At 40.7% G+C, this 6800-nt stretch overlaps 1 long non-coding RNA gene across 3 annotated transcripts; it reads right to left on the bottom strand.

Annotated features, from left to right (window-relative positions):
* Positions 1 to 1797: 1797 nt before the first annotated feature.
* Positions 1798 to 5443, bottom strand: LOC123965649. Of its 3 annotated transcripts, none has more exons than XR_006823749.1 (3): positions 3565 to 3945; positions 3115 to 3479; positions 1798 to 2076 (listed from the first exon to the last, which is right to left on the bottom strand). It is a non-coding gene; the product is annotated as an uncharacterized LOC123965649 (long non-coding RNA). The 3 variants fall into 3 exon arrangements; XR_006823748.1 differs by lacking the exon at positions 1798 to 2076 and adding an exon at positions 4743 to 5443 and having other exon boundaries at positions 2159 to 3479; positions 3565 to 3709; XR_006823747.1 differs by lacking the exon at positions 1798 to 2076 and having other exon boundaries at positions 2159 to 3479; positions 3565 to 3951.
* Positions 5444 to 6800: the final 1357 nt, after the last annotated feature.

The raw sequence follows: 6800 nt of genomic DNA, 5'->3' as shown, positions 1-6800 counted from the left end.
GGCTAACATAGGTTTTGTGGTTCTGGCTGTAGCAGTGTTTACTTGTTAATGTCAGAGATGCATCTGGACCACTTTAAAAAAGCAGTGGATTTCTTACATAGTCATTGGGCTGCATGGTTGTGCATCTCCCTATTTTCAAGACTAGGTGCCGACTGCGTGTGCAGGGTTTTTCATTTTAGCAAAGCTTAAAATTCTCCTGAGGATGTAATGGGCAACGGCCAACACTGGACCGACCGATGGTGTAACTTCCTCACTCACCCAATACGCCAGGTACCAGACTTGTGTTTATAAGGTGGCCCCGCTCCAGCCAAAGATGGTTAAGTTCAAGTTTATTGATATGTGTCAGTACACAAGACAAAAAAAAATTAAGAATACAAAATTACCGTAGCCTATACAGAATAACATTCAAAATGAGAGATAGGACACTTTCCTTGTCATCCTACTTTATATGCGACTTAAAGTTCTAAAAGGAAAATGGACAACAAAGTATTGTATGCTAACTTGGTTAAAATTTACTTTATTTCAAAAACTAAGGTTTCTTCAGCTTCTGATGTCTTAAGATGTTTTCCTATTTCAATTTAAGCTTAAAGTATTTTATCAGAGAACTTCCTGTTTTATACTTTTTTTATGTTTTCTGTCTCAGTGAAGTTGTTTTTCCCTTTTGCATTTTTCACTTTAAGCTTTTCCTTCATCCATTTCAGGCTTTTTCGATTTCACTTTTGATTCTCAAGCTGCCATTTCATGATATCAGTTTCAATCTCAAATGTTCTATTTTCCACTTTTCACATTTTAACAATTCAATTTCAGTCAGATTCTAGCAGTGCACTAAATACATCTTCACGTTTTCTCCTTTAAATGTAGTGAGCATGCACCCTGTTTTCATAGCCTTACAAGAAGCGATATCACCTATTATCAATCAAATATTAAATGGTTCTATTCATTACAAAACATTAACACACATTCACACATGATTATACTAGAGTTAAAGGTGGGGTATGCAATTCTAATCCAATACATATCTTTTTGTCAAATTCAGTGAATATCTTCTCACGCTCAGATAGCTGTCCGTTCTGTCTGGTGTTTGAAAACAGCCCAAACAAACAAAGTGGCTTGGAAAACATCACACAACACTATTCCAGCCATGATTTGTGTGTCAGGTAACTTTAAATTACTTAATTTGATAAATAGGACTTAATCCAGCTTAGAGCGGTTCCTTTAATGCCAATGAAATGTTCCAGTCTCTGCAATAGGATCTGATGGTCAATGGTATCAAATGCAGCACTAAGATCTAATAAAACCAGTACAGAGACAAGTCCTTTGTCTGATGCAATTAGGAGGTCATTAGTAATTTTCACTAGTGCTGTCTCTGTGCTATGATGAACTCTAAATCCTGACTGAAAATCTTCAAATAAACTATTGCTCTGTAGAAAGTCACACAGCTGTTTAGCAACTGCTTTCTTTATTATTTTCTTTTTTAGAGGGGCTACAGAGTCGAGTGTCATTCGCAGCAAGCCTGCAGCACTATCAACAAGATGATCGATTTGGGAGGGACTGAAATTAGTATAGGAGTCCTCCGTTACTTTGTGACTTGATAATGAATTTAGAGCTGATGGAATCGCATCCTTAAATTTAGCTACAGACAGACATCTTGTATAGAATTTTTTTGCCCAATGGCGTGTAGTTCAGCAATACAAACTCAAAAGTTATAAAACAGTGGTCGATAAAGAGGGATTCTGTGGGAACACTATTAAATGTTCAATTTCAATACCGTATACCAGAACAAGGTCGAGGGTGTGGTTAAAACAGAGTCGGTTCATGAACACTCTGAAACAAGCCAATGGAACAGAATATCATCACTATCTGAATACCAAGTTTCTGTCTTTCAAGTAACTATATGTTTTATCCTCACCTACAATCCGGTCTCCGGGAGTCCAGTAAGTCTGTCTCCTCTGTAGGATCCCGTCACCCTCTTCTTTCCAGCGGGTCCTGGCCTCTATTGTCACAGCAATTCAGCAGGAGGTCTTTCCCGAGGAATCTCTGACTCCCCCTGTGCACGGTTTCAGGTCCCAAACCTGGCTGGAGGAAGGATATTGGGGTCTGGCTCGAAGGACTAAGTAGTTAAGAAAATCTTTTCCAAAGAACGACAGAGTCACTGGAGTCTTAATTAATGATTGTTTACTTTCAAGGAGTCAATACATGCACTACAATGAATCCAGAATTGACTGACGATAAAAGCTTGACAAATGTCACTCAGAGATAGACCAGAACTGTTATCTAGCTTACGCCACCTCTTTCGCTTGTAGGTGTTTCTTGTCTTCGTCCTATAAGCTGTAACTTTTCAGAACAGCAATCGATAGCAGAAAGCATCAGCTAAATAAATAAATGTAATGTAAATGTACTGCTGGCTGCTATTAAATAAATCATTTACTTGAATCCTTATGTAATTCTGTTTGCACAGGGCTGTGTTGCACAATGCAAACATAAGTTCAAGTATTCTGTCAAACTGAAGCTAAATGACACAGAGGCCAAAAAAAATTAATAGCAGGCGATATTTAATAAAATAAGTATCAGTCACTGTAACACAGTTAGATACAGGGCTTCCCTAACTACTGCCTCGCCAGTTAAAAGCTTTTCATAACCAAGAGTTGAGGTTTAAACATTAAAGATGAAAATCCTTGTTCAAAGTGTGAAACAAAAGCTATTTGTCAAACTCACAGATACATAACCTTCCTACTGATATCAGTCTGACTCCGTTGGGGCATTTACAAATTTAAAATTTACCTTTTGGGATTCCCTTATACCATATACTCTCATCCAGCAGGTCGGTTTCAGTCTCGATGAATCATTTAAGCAACCTACTTAATAGGATCATTTAATCAAAGTTCTAAGTCCATGTTTTTCCTACTGACAAACATGGACTTACCTACTTACTGTGAACTTTCAGAACACTTCAGAAGAAACACCAAGGTAGTTTATTTGGAAAAAGTTAAAAAAAAAAAAAAAAAAAAAAAGAAAGAAAAAGTAGGTATCCTTGTGGGGACCAGCTTTTTGTCCTCACAAGTTTCCATCCCCAACAACATAATTAATCATTTAAATATAAACACATACACACACCTTGTACGTCTATACTTGAGGACCTTTTTTCTTGATCACTTTATGTATGGTCTCCACCTGTGATTGAAAGAACTAAATAAATAATGAATAGCCCACAATTTGCTTTACTGTCTCGTGGCTCAGAACCCAGATGCAGACAAGAACATGGCTCAGGAGGATTTTCCCACAGTTTGACACAAGATATGGTGAGATAGGCTTGATGCTGGGGCTAAGGTTCCTCTGGTGTGGCGTGGCGTGGCAGGTAAGTGCGAGGCCTGGCAGGGCAGTTAAATAGGGCTGGCAGAGAAGTGAGTTTGCGATGGGGAATCTCCAGCCGTCTTCCGTAACAGAGCGGCACGAGAGCAGAGCAGGGTTCTCCAAGAACACTAAGCAGGGCACAGGAATACAGAGTCAAAAAACAGGTACAGAAGCAACAGGAGGCAGGATAAAGCTGGTCATAGTTTCACTCACAAACTAGACTTAATAATTCAGCAAGGAACTGAGAAGATGGCAGGGTATAAAAGCCAGTCCTGATGATGACAGGAGACAGGTGTGTGAGCAGCAGATTGCCTGCAGTTGGGGAGAACCGCCCAGTGGTGCAGCCCACAACTCCGCCCTGAGGGAGAGGGAGGAAAGGTGAGGCCAGAGGGAGAGACAGAGAACACACACAGACAGACAAAACCAAACACACAACTGTCACCTCCCTGCCTGCGGCAGTGTGACATCTGCAGTCAGGTAGCCTACTGTAGGTATATGTTAAAATACTGTTAACCAATAGAAGTATTACTTTACTTGAGTATTTCCATTGTCTGCAACTATACTTCTACTCCACAACAATTCAGAGGGAAATACTGCACTTTTTACTCCACTACATTCATTTGATAACTTTAGTTACCAGTTACCTTGCACATTCAGATTCATAATACAAAATATAATCAACACATACAGTAAATTATGATTTTATTATACAGCATATTATATACACTGCTCAAAAAAATAAAGGGAACACTAAAATAACACATCCCAGATCTGAATGAATGAAATAATCTCATTAAATACTCCTTTCTTTACATAGTTGAATGTGCTGACAACATAATCACACAAATTATCAATGGAAATCAAATTTATCAACCCATGGAGGTCTGGATTTGGAGTCACACTCAAAATCATAGTGGAAAACCACACTACAGGCCGACCCAACTTTGATGTAATGTCCTTAAGTCAAAATGAGACTCAGTAGTGTGTGTGGCCTCCACGTGCCTGTATAACCTCCCTACAACGCCTGGGCATGCTCCTGATGAGGTGGCGGATGGTCTCCTGAGGGATCTCCTCCCAGACCTGAACTAAAGCATCCGCCAACTGCTGGACAGTCTGTGGTGCAACGTGGCGTTGGTGGATGGAGCGAGACATGATGTCCCAGATGTGCTCAGTTGGATTCAGGTCTGTGGAACGGGCGGGCCAGTCCATAGCATCAATGCCTTCCTCTTGCAGGAACTGCTGACACACTCCAGCCACATGAGTTCTAGCATTGTTTTGCATTAGGAGGAACCCAGGGCCAACCGCACCAGCATATGGTCTCACAAGTGTTCCCTTTATTTTTTTGAGCAGTGTATATGGGGTGGCGATGGTGCAATGGATAAGATACCTACCTTTGGTGTGAGAGATCCGGGTTCAATCCTCCACTGTTACCCATCCACCATTGTGTCCCTGAGCAAGACACTTAACCCTTGTTGCTTGTATAGCAATTGTAAGTCGCTTTGGATAAAGGTGTCACTGGACTGTGCTGCATTTCAGCTTCATCACCCTTCCTCCTGTATGTGCGTAATTAAAATCGGTTTGTTATGTCTGTGGTATCCCATGTTTTTAAAATTGATTAAGATTTTAAAATCGGTGTGCACCAGACATAAGTTGGCACCTTGTTTTGTGGATCCGTTTGTGATTAACAAGGTTATTAACCCCATGGTGGTAAGACTACCAGCGTCTATGACGAGTCTGCCCAACCACATACCTCTTCATCAACACGTTTGTTTATAAAAACTGCTCACTTTCACATCGCCTGCTGTGTTCTGTGTTGGCTCTTGGGTCCACCAACATGAGGTGTAACAGCATAGAGCTTTTACAAAATGATTGAGTCAAGCTTATTTTCAGTTGTACCCCATAGACCCTGACCTCAATGTTGGCTGCTTTTCTGTCGTTAAAGTTAATATAATTAGATAAACCATAAAGCTGTGGTTGTAGCAATGAAATCAGTATTATTGATGCATCAAAAGGATGTTCATCAGAATCAGAATCAGAAGAAGCTTTATTGCACACACGAGAAAGGAGGGGTCAGCTGCAATCTTTCCTGCTCGCCTCAGAGTCCTGGAGGCGTGCAGGTCCTGAAGTGATGGAAGATTGCAGCCAATCACCTTCTCAGCAGCGTACCAGATGGTGATGGAGGAGGTGAGAATGGACTCAGGGATGGCGGTGTAAAAGTGCACCATCATTGTCTTCGGCAGGCTGAACTTCTTCAGCTGCCACAGGAAGTACATCCTCTGCAGGGCCTTTTTGGTGATGGAGGTGATGTTCAGCTCCCATTTGAGGTCCTGGGAGATGATGGTGCCCAGGAAGCGGAAGGAGTCCACAGTGGCGACTGATGAGTCACGCAGGATGATGGGGGAGGGTGGGGCTGGGCTTTCTGAAGTCCATGACCATCTCCACTGTCTTCAGAGGTCCAGACTGTTCTGGCCGCACCAGGTCATTATGTAAGTAGATGTAGGATTTTATGTGATCCACTGTTGACATTTACTCGCAGGCCTATGTGTATGCTCCCAGAGAAGGTCCCTTTCCTGCGGTGTTGGATCTAAACACCTTTACATCTGACATATCCGGCTAACATAGGTTTTGTGGTTCTGGCTGTAGCAGTGTTTACTTGTTAATGTCAGAGATGCATCTGGACCACTTTAAAAAAGCAGTGGATTTCTTACATAGTCATTGGGCTGCATGGTTGTGCATCTCCCTATTTTCAAGACTAGGTGCCGACTGCGTGTGCAGGGTTTTTCATTTTAGCAAAGCTTAAAATTCTCCTGAGGATGTAATGGGCAACGGCCAACACTGGACCGACCGATGGTGTAACTTCCTCACTCACCCAATACGCCAGGTACCAGACTTGTGTTTATAAGGTGGCCCCGCTCCAGCCAAAGATGGTTAAGTTCAAGTTTATTGATATGTGTCAGTACACAAGACAAAAAAAAATTAAGAATACAAAATTACCGTAGCCTATACAGAATAACATTCAAAATGAGAGATAGGACACTTTCCTTGTCATCCTACTTTATATGCGACTTAAAGTTCTAAAAGGAAAATGGACAACAAAGTATTGTATGCTAACTTGGTTAAAATTTACTTTATTTCAAAAACTAAGGTTTCTTCAGCTTCTGATGTCTTAAGATGTTTTCCTATTTCAATTTAAGCTTAAAGTATTTTATCAGAGAACTTCCTGTTTTATACTTTTTTTATGTTTTCTGTCTCAGTGAAGTTGTTTTTCCCTTTTGCATTTTTCACTTTAAGCTTTTCCTTCATCCATTTCAGGCTTTTTCGATTTCACTTTTGATTCTCAAGCTGCCATTTCATGATATCAGTTTCAATCTCAAATGTTCTATTTTCCACTTTTCACATTTTAACAATTCAATTTCAGTCAGATTCTAGCAGTGCACTAAATACATCTT

This window comes from Micropterus dolomieu, unplaced genomic scaffold (genome assembly GCF_021292245.1).
Source record: "Micropterus dolomieu isolate WLL.071019.BEF.003 ecotype Adirondacks unplaced genomic scaffold, ASM2129224v1 contig_10547, whole genome shotgun sequence".
Classification (NCBI taxonomy): Eukaryota; Metazoa; Chordata; class Actinopteri; order Centrarchiformes; family Centrarchidae; genus Micropterus; species Micropterus dolomieu.
Note: the sequence above shows the minus strand (reverse complement) of the source record. Positions and strands in the feature narration are given on the sequence as shown.